The sequence below is a fragment of the Lepidochelys olivacea genome (assembly GCF_965140295.1).
Source record: "Lepidochelys olivacea isolate rLepOli2 genome assembly, chromosome: 1".
NCBI lineage: Eukaryota > Metazoa > Chordata > Testudines > Cheloniidae > Lepidochelys > Lepidochelys olivacea.
Window position 1 is genome coordinate 322,937,281 of NC_140411.1, and position 13,281 is coordinate 322,950,561.

General features: G+C 43.6%; 1 protein-coding gene across 3 annotated transcripts in view; it reads right to left on the reverse strand.

Moving 5' to 3' along the window:
• Positions 1–13,281, reverse strand: part of TBC1D22A (TBC1 domain family member 22A) — a 438,694-nt gene that overhangs the window by 262,865 nt on the left and 162,548 nt on the right. The window lies entirely within an intron of this gene.

The following is a 13,281-nucleotide window of genomic DNA, read 5'->3' on the forward strand; positions in this document are numbered from 1 at the left end:
ACACGTGTATTACTTTGTTTTTTCTTTTTTTAAAGAAAATAACTATTAAAAATATTCTTTCAAGGCACGGATTGTCTCTTTTCAGTGTTGGTACAGTGCCCAACACAAATGGCCCGAATCCCAGTTGGGGACTTTGAACACTACAATAATGTAAATATTTTGAATAAAAAATATGAATAAATAAAAATTCTAATAATGTGCTCAATGCATCCCAAACAGAAACAGTAAGAAGATGTGCATTCAGCACAAATATACACCCAAAGCATATTTTTTAAAGTTCCCAAAGTCACACTGGCTGGCTACAACCCACTATGATGCCCTAGATATGCATTAAACAATCATAGTGATGTGAAAATTGTGCTCCCTAAGCTATTTCCTGTAATTTTTAAACTGGAGAGTTTGAATAGAATACAGGGGGCACCACCTCCCCAACAGCCGCCCACCACTTCCCTGCAGCCTAAGAAACAGCTGGTAGCGCTCTAAGTAGTTGGTGTCCCTTCCCTTCCCTGCCGCAGCTGAGCAACAGTTGCCCTGCTAGCTACCTGCCACATCACAGGAGGGTCAATAGCTCCGGTTGTCCCACTGTCTGCCAGGCTAAAGGAGCTAGAACTGGTTGGAAATTTTTCCACCAAAACTTTGCTAGAAAATGCTCAGTCATCAAAACAAACTTTTAGGGGAAAATCATCCTTTTTGACAAAACTTTCACAGGGAAGGTTTCTCAGGATCCATGATAGAATTTCTGGTCTAAACCGCAAGGAGAGCAAGAGACTGCAGTTCAGAGGTTAGCTACCTCAGATGTAACACGCCCCGTTTCAAGTCCCTGCTCTTAATGAGGAGTCTCCCACAGCCCAGATGAGTTCCCTGTCCACCATGGTATAGTGTCAGTGTCTCTCTGGCCCAATGAATATTTGATTATTTATAAAAGTGGAACAGCTACAACAGGATGAAGGGAGAGGGGTGGGAGAGAGAGAGATCCTACAGCCCGGTTATTAGGTTATTACTGGGATGTGGGAACTCCTGCTTGGCCTGATTCAGAGGATGGACTTGAAACTGGGTCACCCACATGCAAGGTGAGTCCTTAACCACTGGGCTATTCTGAGCTATTCTGGAGTGGGTCTCTCTCTTTTTCATGAATTTTTTTTTAAATGTCTCATTTGTGCTCCGCTTCAAAAATGTGCTCCACGTCAAAAACGTGGCAAAACCTCAACATTTTCTGCAATATGGAATTTTTGTTTTCCAGCCAGTCCTACTGGGAGCCCTGAGGTGAGCAGGATATGAGCTGCCTAAGTCAAGGTGTGTGGCCTAGCAAAGTATGAATCTCCCCCTTTGCATGGCCACAAAGCAGCATTAATTGAGAAACTGAGAATCTACAGTAGATTATAACTCCCTGATACTCTGGCCCATACCCGCAGCAAGTTACAGCAGTTTGGGTGCTGCTCTAATTTGTCCCAGCTGGCTGTAGTGGCCAAAGAACTATATGCCAGCTTGGAATAGCCAAGCTTGGGATAGCTGCACTCTCCAACCACTTCCCCTTGGTCCCTACTATGCCCGCTGCACCAGAGGCTGTTGGCAGGAAGACAGTTGTAACTGAGAAATCCCCAACAGGGAACTCATGAACTATTTCAAGGGACACAAAGGGAGTAGAGTTTCACACAGGGAGCAGAATGAGACTGAGAATCTGACCCAAAGCGCTAATTGTGGTCCCTTGAGCTTTTTGGAAATAACGTTTGGCTCTCATGCTGACAACGTTGGATATCACTGCATCATCCCAGGTAACACTACAGAATGGAAACAACCCATACCAGTGAGATGAAAATAATTCTGTAGTTAAAAAGCAATCATTTGGAGGCAAACATCATACATTTTCCTACAAAACAAGAGATCTGTTAAGTCTGGTATCGCACAACTAGTGGGTTAGGCTGCAAGGAGTCACCGGTTAGGTGCAGCCATCGGATGTGTACACTATTCCTACTGCCACCATCCATAGACTCCAACTCCATGGGTGCTCCAGGGCTGGAGGACCCATGGAAAAAAAATAGTGGGTGCTCAGCACCCACCAGCAGCCCTGCCAATCAGCTCCTCCCACTCTCCCCCAGCACCTCCTGCCTGACAGTGATCAGCTCCGTACAGGAGGTACTGGAGGAGGAGCGGGGGCAGCACCTTGGGGAAATCACAAAGTCGGCACCCCTGCCACCATCCCCCAGACCTGCTCTACCCCTGCTTCCTAATTATAGGCCTGTTATTAAGTCCTCTACCTGGCAGGTTTACAGTTACTTTTCACCATGCAGGCAGGGAAAGAAAAAATGAAGGAAGAAAGAAGCCCTCTTCCAAATACACCCACCCATCCATTTGATCCACAACCAACGTAATAGCCAAAAAAAGAGTGCAATGACTCAAATCCTACAATCCTTTCTACACAGAAACCAGGTGTCGGGGGAAGGGGGGAGTAACATGGCCACACAAATCTGGAAGTTATGAAGATGAAATGCCTTCTGGCCTAGCCAAACATATTCCTGGGAAAGAGGATGTATCCATTGCCTCATCCAGAAGCAAAGACCAGAGATCTCCCTCAAGGGAAGAGACACTCCAAAAGAAATAGAGTAGCTAGCTCTCTAAATCACAAAACATTGAAATTTGTCATTAGGATCTCTCAGAACTGCAGTGAAGAGGAATACCTCTGGTGCTAGCCAAGTTTCTGTACCTTTTTCCCAACTCCCCATCCCCTTTACCAGTATTCCAGGAAGTATAATAATGAAAAATAATGGGTAGGCCCATTAATACCAACTGGCAGTTATTTATATATTCTATAAGTGTACCTAATAATCCTCTACCACAAGCTGCTTTAGAACATAGTTCCCCCTCAATCCTAATAAACTACAGTAAAACATACAAGGATTTCATTCTACGGGCAAAATCGGAAGCGAGAAAAGAATTTTTCTTCAGAAGTTAAATCCATGATTACTGACACTAGTCAGCAGTGTTTATCTGACTCTACCAATAACCAGAAGCAGCACTGGTGGGTCCAGGTACCAACAATAATTAATCAGCCAAGCATCATACTATAGACCAGCGGTAGGCAAACTATGGTCAGCAGGCCATATCCGGCCCGCAGGACCATCCTGCCCAGTCCTTGAGCTCCGAGCCCGGGAGGCTAGCCCCCAGCCCCTCCCCCACAGCCTCAGCTCGCCATGCCATCAACACTCTGGGTGGTGGGGCTGCGAGCTCCTGCCAAGCACTGTGGCTGTGAGAGCCGCTGGTGTAGTGAATTAAATTGCTCTCCGTAGGAATGTGCTGCTTACGGTGTACTACTTATGGCTGCCAGTCCTGGTGCTCTGAGAGGCATGGTAACAGGGAGGAGAGCTGGGGACTTGGAGCGGTTGTGTCCCAGGGGGCCTGGCAGGGGTGTGGATAGGGGTCAGGGCCGTCAGGGAACAGGGGGGGTTGGATGGGGGTGGGGTCCCGGGGGGGTGGTAAGGGGACAAGGAGCAAGGGGGGTTGGATGTATTCGGGGGTTCTGAGGGAGGCAGCCAGGGAGCAGGTGGAGGCCAGGCCTTTTTGGGGAGGCATGGCCTTCCCTATCCAGCCCTCCATACAGTTTCGGAACCCCAATGTGGCCCTCAGGCCAAAAAGTTTGCCCGCCCCTGCTATAGACAGTATGCAATGTCTATAGAGGGGCAGCTGTAATGTAAAGTGCTGTACTGCCTGCTGCTACCGGGGCCTACGGGGCTGAGCCGGAATTTCTTCAATCTTCCTCAAGTCCCTGACAGCAAATAACACAGGAGCAGAGGCAGGTTTCAAGCTTCTGATGGGCAGTTTCATATAACCCCAGGACAGGCAAAGCAGGAGTCACACCACAACTGTACCTGTTCTCTGCAGCTACAAACAAGGGTTTCAAAGGAGCTGGATAGTTCCTCTTTCTTACTTTCTCTCCTACTGCTCCAAGCCTGTGAAAGCAGGTAAGTGGAGGCAATGGGAATCTGGTGATGGATTGAGGAAGTCTGGGGGGAAGGTGGGGAAGAGGACCATCAGCATAGCAAAGAGGAACATTCGAGCAATAGGAGCAGTTCAGAACCTGGGGAGAAATCTGAAGGTAGTACTGAGGTTGAGTGTGGGAAAGGAGACTAACCTTAGGAAAGCATCATTTACAATTAGATTGTAAATTCTGTAGATTCGGTAAGAGTTTTGTTTCATATCTTTTCTGCATTTTCTGTTTATTTTAATTTAATGTGGTCACATTCTGGAGCTTTTTTAAAAAAGGCTAACCAAAAGAAGTATTTGAGTAATGTGAAAGAAGAGAAGGAGGAGGTCTGACACACAAAGGATAAAAGTTGTTTCAGGGAAAGTGGATAGAGCGAATAAAAAGAAAACAACAAATTAATCTGGTTCTCTCATACATATGATATAACTACACACATTGGAGGGCACTCCTGCTAAAGGCAACAGCTGCTGGGGCAGAAAGTTCTATGGGTAATATTTTAGTGAAGCCATGAGATTACAATTAGGTGACTGCTTTGCAGATAGCCTTTGTAAATTTCTGCACCCTTCCCATGTACAATGTTGCCATCAACCTTTCTGAATAAGCAGTGAAACCGAGAGGAAGTTCTTGACCTTAGTGTAGGCAAGCCTGTGAGATAATCTAATTATACAATTAGTCACCACCACCTTTTCTTCTTTGCATCTAGATGGCATGGGATTAATAGTAATTTGCCCTCATGAGGGTTAGCTTTTATAAGTACACACTTAAGGTACATACATGCTTTAGGATAAATTGTATTCGGAGGAGTGAATATTTGGAAGTAATGTCGACGTTTATTGTGTAAGTTGTCTGTGCTAAACATGATAGTACCTAAAAAGAAAAGGAGTACTTGTGGCACCTTAGAGGCTAACCAATTTATTTGAGCATGAGCTTTCGTGAGCTACAGCTCACTTCATCGGATGCATGAAGCTCACAAAAGCTCATGCTAAAATAAATTGGTTAGTCTCTAAGGTGCCACAAGTACTCCTTTTCTTTTTGCGAATACAGACTAACACGGCTGTTACTCTGAAACATGATAGTACCTGAGCACCTCACTTAAATTAATAAATCTATCATAATACATTTCACTAAATATAGCATTACCCCAGTTTATAGATGGAAAATCAAAGCACCAAAAGATTAAGTGATTGTCCAACATCTCACAGGAATTAAAAGATCATCTGTTGAGACTCAGTTGAGTGCCTTAACCACAAGGCTATCATTTGAGAAGAGTCTGGGATTCCTAAGACTATGTTATTTCTGTGGAAAGTGGAATACTCCCCTTGCAGAGACAAATCATCCAATTCTGGCGCTGGTTATGGGAACAAGGAAAGCTGTTTTTACTGAAAAAAAAGGGGATACTTCAGGATTCATGCTGCATTCTTGTCAGGACATGCAAGACGAAGTTGAGATTCCAAGGGAGTTTATTTTTGGGGGTAGAGAGAGAAGAGAGGGCTTTTTTAAATGATAAAGTATGACACCTTTACAAACCAAGATACACAGGGATGTCTGGCAAGAAGTCTCATGTTCTGTCAGTGAACTGCTTGCAACAAAAGGGCATGAGTGATTCCACTTAAAGGTGTTTAAGAAGCCAACCTGAAAGAGCTTGAGGATAACAATAGGATGCCTGGAATTTCTGCACAGCAATATTCAAATTGGAGTTCTATCCAGGAAGTAGTATTTCAATATAGAATTCTCTCTTCAGGACAGCAGAACATTACTACTCCTCCCCCCCCCCCCCCAACACCCCAATCCCCACCTCTCCCTGGAATAAGCCTTTTATCCTCAAATCTACATTCAGTGAGTGTGTGTCTGGGTATCAGACTGGGCCTTGTTGCAGAAACTCATGTGTGATGGTAACTTCACCTGTTCAAGTAGAGGAATTGCCATTTCACAGAAACCATGCCTTATTATTGGTGGGTAGGCAGCCATTATTGTTATTCTTGCCTCATCTTATGGATGCCTTTGGAAATCAAACAATCTGGAGAGAGGAAATCAAGAAGCATATAGCTCTTTAGAGCAGGGATTGTCATTCACTATATGTATTTATAGTCCCTAGCACAATTGGGTCCCCAATTTAGATTGGAGGCTCAAGGCACTACTATAATACAAGTAATGAGTGTGGCAACCTCTGGAAGAGTGCATCCAGTTTTCTTATTCTGGATCCCTCTCTCTAGAGTAGTACCTTAGTGATTTTGTTCTGGTGCATGTTAATCTATTCTTGGGATCCCCAGGGGTTTAGAACAAGGGAAACATTTTGGGGGTTATATGCTTATGGACTACCCCTGAGTTTACAGACTGCCTGCAGAGCCATTCTGCTCTTACATTTAGCATTATATCTATGCTCATTGTCCTGTTTGATAAAATGTTTTTTGGCCAACAGAAAGAGTACCTCCATCTCCTGCATTAGCAGTTCGCGCCATATAACACTCTGGCTATTTAGGTAGGAAACATTGCTGATGTCCAATTTGATTAGGACATGGCCAAGATGGGCCAGGATTGGAATGCCTAAAGGACTAGCTTTGCTGCTTTTTTCAGTAGTGACTTTTCTCCTGCCACTTAGCAGAAAGATGTGAAGAGAGCCAATGATGGATGGATGCTCGTGCTTTCCAATTTCCTTTTGAATTGTGCCTTTATGCACCTATAGTAGATGGTCCTGCCATAAAAAGATGCAATGTGGAAACAAAGAATGATCTCCTGATGAATGTGTTGAGTTACTTCTATACTTTTTAACAAGATTGTATTACTTGTACTATATTACAAATATTAGTGTACAAAGTGGTGTTTAGAGATAAACTGTATGCCAAATCATTTCAAAGGATAAAATTTAATTACAAGGAGACACATTAGGAGCATTATTTTCCATTTGTACCTCGAGACAGAAGTCCAGCCATTTCTTCTGGATGCATATCTTAATACAGTTATCTATGCCTGTGTTACTTTCTGACTAAGCTATTGTGTTGTGCTTATAGGGGAATACTGCTTGTGTCAAGGTTTCTTCCCCACTCTGAACTCTAGGGTACAGATGTGGGGACCTGCATGAAAACCTCCTAAGCTTACTTTTAGCAGCTAAGGTTAAAACTTCCCCAAGGTACAAACTATTTTACCCTTTGCCCTTGGACTTCCACTGCCACCACCAAACGTTTATCTGGGTTTATTTATTAGGAAAACGTTGTTTGGAAATGTCTTTCCCCCCAAAATCCTCCCAACCCTTGCACCCCACTTCCTGGGGAAGGTTTGGTAAAAATCCTCACCAATTTGCATAGGTGACCACAGACCCAAACCCTTGGATCTTAAGAACAATGAAAAAGCATTCAGTTTCTGAAAAGAAGGATTTTAATAGAAGTAAAAAGTAAAAAAGAATCACCTCTGTAAAATCAGAATGGTAAATACCTTACAGGGAATTAGATTCAAAACATAGAGAATCCCTCTAGGCAAAACCTTAAGTTACAAAAAGACACACAGACAGGAATATCCATTCTATTCAGCACCGCTTAATTTCTCAGCCATTTAAAGAAATCATAATCTAACGCATACCTAGCTAGATTACTTACTAAGTTTGAAGACTCCATTCCTGTTCTGTCCCCAGCAAAAGCATCACACAGACAGATGGAGAGAGCTCTGTTTTTTCCCTCCCCCAGCTTTTGAAAATATCTTGTCTCCTCATTGGTCATTTTGGTCAGGTGCCAGCGAGGTTATCCTAGCTTCTTAACCCTTTACAGGTGAGAGGATTTTTCCTCTGGCCAGGAGGGATTTTAAAGGGGTTTACCCTTCCCTTTATATTTATGACAGCTTGGAACCCATGTGGAAACTGAAGCTAGTGACAAATGTGGAGCCTCACGTAAACAGCACATGACATTTGTGGTCAATGATCTCTGCTGGTTGCCCAGACATTTTAATGAGCTGATTTTAAACTTCTGATGCTCAAAATGGTTTAAAACACGATTGGAGACCACCTTTCTCACCATATGATATTCCACAACTGTGATCAACAAAGACATGCCCAAGCATTTTCAGGGTGATGGGCTGCAGGCAAGGCAATTTTTGTGCGGCATCCTCAAATGTGGAACTTTCCCCCTCCCTGAGCTGTCCATAGCCCACATTTAATAACTTTGGGGAATTTTGTAAAGACATCTTTTTTCCCCTACATCTGAAATTTGGAAAATGGGTATAGGAATATCTGTGATAGTCATTATTTGTATTGTAGTAGCACCTAGGAACCACAGTTATGGGCTAGGACTGTTCAAAACACAGAGCTGTTCAAAACACAGAGCAAAAAGATGGTAATAACCCCCAAATAGTTTACATTTTAAGTGAGATTTGTTTAATCTAAGGTAATTATGATTATTTTTAAGGTTAAGATTCTGTCATGAGTATTTTTAGTAAAAGTCAGGGACAGGTCACGGGCAATAAACATAACTTCACAGAAGCCCGCAACCTGTCCCTGCACTGGAGGCTGACTGCCAGCAGCTGCTCCAGCCCCACCACCGCTCCTGAGGGTAGGGGCTGATACTGCTGCTCCTCCAGCCCCAGGGGTTCTTATCCAACCTCAGCCACTGCGTCAGCCCTGGGGCTGCTGCTCTGCCAGCCCTGGGATGACAGCTGCTCCAGCCCTGCCCCAGAAAAAGTCACACAATCCGTGACCTCCATAACAGAATTGTATCCTTAATTATCGTTGAGGCATGGTGAATATTGCGTGAAGATGGACAAACAAGACAAACCTCAAACTTTTGCTCTGTGTTTTGAACAGCATCTAATGCAGTGCGGTCCTAGCCCACACTGGGGTTCCTAGGTGCTACTACAATACAAATAATTAATAACTATCACAAATATTCCTAAACCCACCCTTTATCCATGATAAAGGCATGTTTTAATCATTCTGGAAGTGCCTCAAACAGACAAATACTTTAAAGTGAGCTGCAAAAGAAAAAAGTGAGTGTGTGTACTTTTTGCATCTTTCTAGTGGACTAAGAAGGCACAGCAAATTTCCAAACATTAAAAAACCCTTTGTTTTCTCTGCTTGTTCTTTACATTAAATATGCGAGTGTTGTATACACAGTTTTTCCTGAAAGACTCTGTGCACTGCTGGAGGAAACATTCATGACATCAAGAAACTGAAAAATGGAAAAGGGAAGAGTTCTAAGAAAGCAAAATAAAATGGGAGAGAAGCAGAAGGATTATTACTTCAAAAGAATATGAATCAAAGTCCTATTTCATTTTAAACCTTTTTTAAGTTTCCTATCAGAAAACAAAGACAACTTTCAAATAGTATTTGTAGGATGCCTGGTTTAAATTTGTAAGCAATGAGTTCAATTCATAATAAATAATAATAATATAAGGATTAAATAATGTGTGGATGGAAAAAAGCAACAGACAAGTGTGCATTTGTATCAGTATGTGGGGGAGGGGGATCACTATATAAAAATTCCCAATTATAATGTCTCACAGCAATGTTTCTCATTTTCTTCAGTTTCCTGTGGAGATTTTCATCATGTTATCTATGTAAGTGTAGAAGACAGCAAAATAGATGCCTGAAGAAAACCTGCTGGGACATGGAGTTAAGTGACATGCTGATCTGAGTGTGTATGTTACTGCAAGTATTGCTATTAGCTGCTGTTTACTCCCTCCCAGTGTATTACCCTATGCTTGTGAAACTGTCCTCTGAGTTAAAGTCCGTAACTCATTTAGGAAAACTAACTAAATGCACACTCCACAAACAGCAACATGACAAAATGAAAGGAAATTAATTATACTTTGTTACACGTACATTTGCCTGATGATAAATAGGTTAAACAGATGTGATTGTATTCAAATTCCTCAGATTTAAGAATGAGTGTCAGATTGAGATTAAGACCACTCATCCTCTTTTTGGTGGGTCTGTTTAACTGTTATAATTAAATTCATATTAGTTTCCTCACTCTCTGCCTTTTAAAAGTACTTATTGATTGCTGGAAGAGGAACCCCCACAGTTTTCAACAGAGATTAAGTAGATCTACCATGGCAGCAAGAATAATGCATTAGCACCTGCTGCATGAGAGGGGCAGTTTTTGGCTGTTTTGTTTTTAATAGGCCACTACTATTGTGAAAAGTTTGTGAATATGCACAGCCAGAATTGGATGTGGAGGACAAGACCTAGACTCTTAATTGTTCCAAAGGAAGATAAATTCCCATTATATCCTGAAAACCCCAAGACAAGCAAAATTGTGCAGTGAGCAGTCTACAAGGAGGGCTTTAGTGTTGGAGGGGCCTTGTTAAGTACTGAAAAGTTAATGAAGTATCACAGGATTGATCTCAGGCTCTCCCAGTGCTGCTTACCCAATGCCAACAACTGACAGTAGGTCTCTTAGCACTGGTCTACACTACTAACTTATGTCGGTATAACATCACTCAGGGGTGTGGAAAAATCTATTCCCCTGAGCAATACAGCTATACCAGCCTAATTCCCGATACAGAGAGCACTATGTCGATGGGAGGGCTTCTCTTCTTGACACAGCTACACCCCCTCGAGAGGCAGGAGTACCTCAGCCGACAGGAGAAATTCTTCCATCAGCAAAGGTGGCATCTTCACTGAGTGGTACAGTAGTGCCACTGCAGTGATGTAAGTGTAGACAAGCCCTTAAAGAACCCACTACAGTTACTTGCATTCCCTACACCAGTGGTTCTCAAAGCCAGTCTGCCGCTTGTTCAGGGAAAGCCCCTAGAGTGCCGGACCGCTTTGTTAACCTGCCGCGTCCGCAGGTTCGGCCGATCGCAGCTCCCACTGGCCGCCTTTCGCCGCTCCAGGCCAATGGGGACTGCGGGAAGTGGCATGGGCCAAGGAACGTGCTGGCCGCCCTTCCCTCTTTGGTACCTCTGACCTAAAGGACAAGGCAGTTTACTTTGGAATATGTGCTAACTAATTATGCTAAACTATCTGTTTAATCTTGTATTTAGCTGTGACGCTCTGGTTACCTTTCCCATGCCTGAAGAAGAGCTCTGTGGAGCTTGAAAGCTTGTCTCTCTCAACAAAAGAAATTGGTGGAATAAAAGATATTGCCTGACCCACCTTGTCTCAGGAGAGGGCGGGACAGTGCAGTATGCCGGAGTCACCCTGCAGGTAGTAGCCAAAGCTGCTGAAACCCAGAGCATGGGTAGTGTGTTGCTGACAGGCTGCTAGCGTCAGAGTTACTGGGCCAGGGCTGTAGCTACACACAGACACTCATGGTGTGACCTGTATGCTGCCTGGCTATTTCTGAGCAGGCCAGGTTGGGAGCTACAACAGCAAAGCATTGAGAGGCACCAAAGGTTTCGGGGCAGGTGGTAATACAATCCCTCACTGGTCTGGATTGCATCCCAGAATGGGTAGGTAATTCAAAGTTTGGGGCCCTGTGGGTGTTCCAGTTGAGAGCAGAAGTAGGTGATGCTCAAGTATTTCTTTGCTGCAGTTTTAATTACAAAAAAACATGAAAAGTCCTTTGTCTCTGAAAGCAGAAGGAATCCAATCACGGGAAACTGCTTCTTTTACTCACAGCACCAAGTGCAGTCTTTTCCAGCCTGCACCCCGACCCAAAAAACCTCTCCTGGTTTCTTCCAGGGTCAGCCACATACTTTCAGCTGCTCTTCAGCCTGTCTCTCTCACTCAGTCTGTTCTCAGCTTCTGTGTGTTCTCGCCATTCCCTCCTTCTGGTACTAGTATCTGGGCAGACCGTTAGGCTGTGTTTTAGGTGTGGCCCCTTATAACCAACTTAAATGGGAAATTTATTCACACATTAATTTAAAAAGGCTTTAATTCAAACCACAACAAGGAATCACCCAGCTCATAACAAGTATGTCAAAGCGGGCAAATACTACTACTGTACACTTTGGATATTCATGTCTCAGTACCTCAATTTCCCATTTTTAAGTACATTTCCCCACATGTAGCTTATTAGCATTTCTGAGAGATAGTCAAAAGGGTCGGTCCTGGGGCCGGTTTTGTTCAATATCTTCATAAATGATCTGGAGGATGGTGTGGATTGCACTCTCAGCAAATTTGCGGATGATACTAAACTGGGAGGAGTGGTAGATACGCTGGAGGGGAGGGATAGGATACAGAAAGACCTAGACAAATTGGAGGATTGGGCCAAAAGAAATCTGATGAGGTTCAATAAGGATAAGTGCAGGGTCCTGCACTTAGGACGGAAGAACCCAATGCACAGCTACAGACTAGGGACCGAATGGCTAGGAAGCAGTTCTGCAGAAAAGGACCTAGGGGTGACAGTGGACGAGAAGCTGGATATGAGTCAGCAGTGTGCCCTTGTTGCCAAGAAGGCCAATGGCATTTTGGGATGTATAAGTAGGGACATAGCGAGCAGATCGAGGGACGTGATCGTTCCCCTCTATTCGACATTGGTGAGGCCTCATCTGGAGTACTGTGTCCAGTTTTGGGCCCCACACTTCAAGAAGGATGTGGATAAATTGGAGAGAGTCCAGCGAAGGGCAACAAAAATGATTAGGGGACTGGAACACATGAGTTATGAGGAGAGGCTGAGGGAGCTGGGATTGTTTAGTCTGCAGAAGAGAAGAATGAGGGGGGATTTGATAGCTGCTTTCAACTACCTGAAAGGGGGTTCCAAAGAGGATGGCTCTAGACTGTTCTCAATGGTAGCAGATGACAGAACGAGGAGTAATGGTCTCAAGTTGCAGTGGGGAAGGTTTAGATTGGATATTAGGAAAAACTTTTTCACTAAGAGGGTGGTGAAACACTGGAATGCGTTACCTAGGGAGGTGGTAGAATCTCCTTCCTTAGAGGTTTTTAAGGTCAGGCTTGACAAAGCCCTGGCTGGGATGATTTAACTGGGAATTGGTCCTGCTTTGAGCAGGGGGTTGGACTAGATGACCTTCTGGGGTCCCTTCCAACCCTGATATTCTATGATTCTAAAAACATTGAGGGGAGATTACCCTTCTGTTTAGCTTGCAATATGTGAGTCAAGAGAGATTATCTATTTTTAAAATGTGATTATTGTCTCAAAATAAAGACAAACTAATACATTCCTTTCTAGCCACCTAGAACAGTTAATAAATTGGCGAAAGGAACAATTTCTGAACTGAATGCAAATACATTCGTGACATTATATAAAGTGTTGTCCTGAAAAAGATTAAATGCAAATGTTCCTGGTAAATGGGCAATGGTACCAGATATGCTTCTTAAACTATTTAAGGAGATCTCCCAATACTCTAATGATTGTTGTTATACAATGACTAGAGTTCAAGACGAGACACAACATTTATACTCCCTCCGGCTGGGA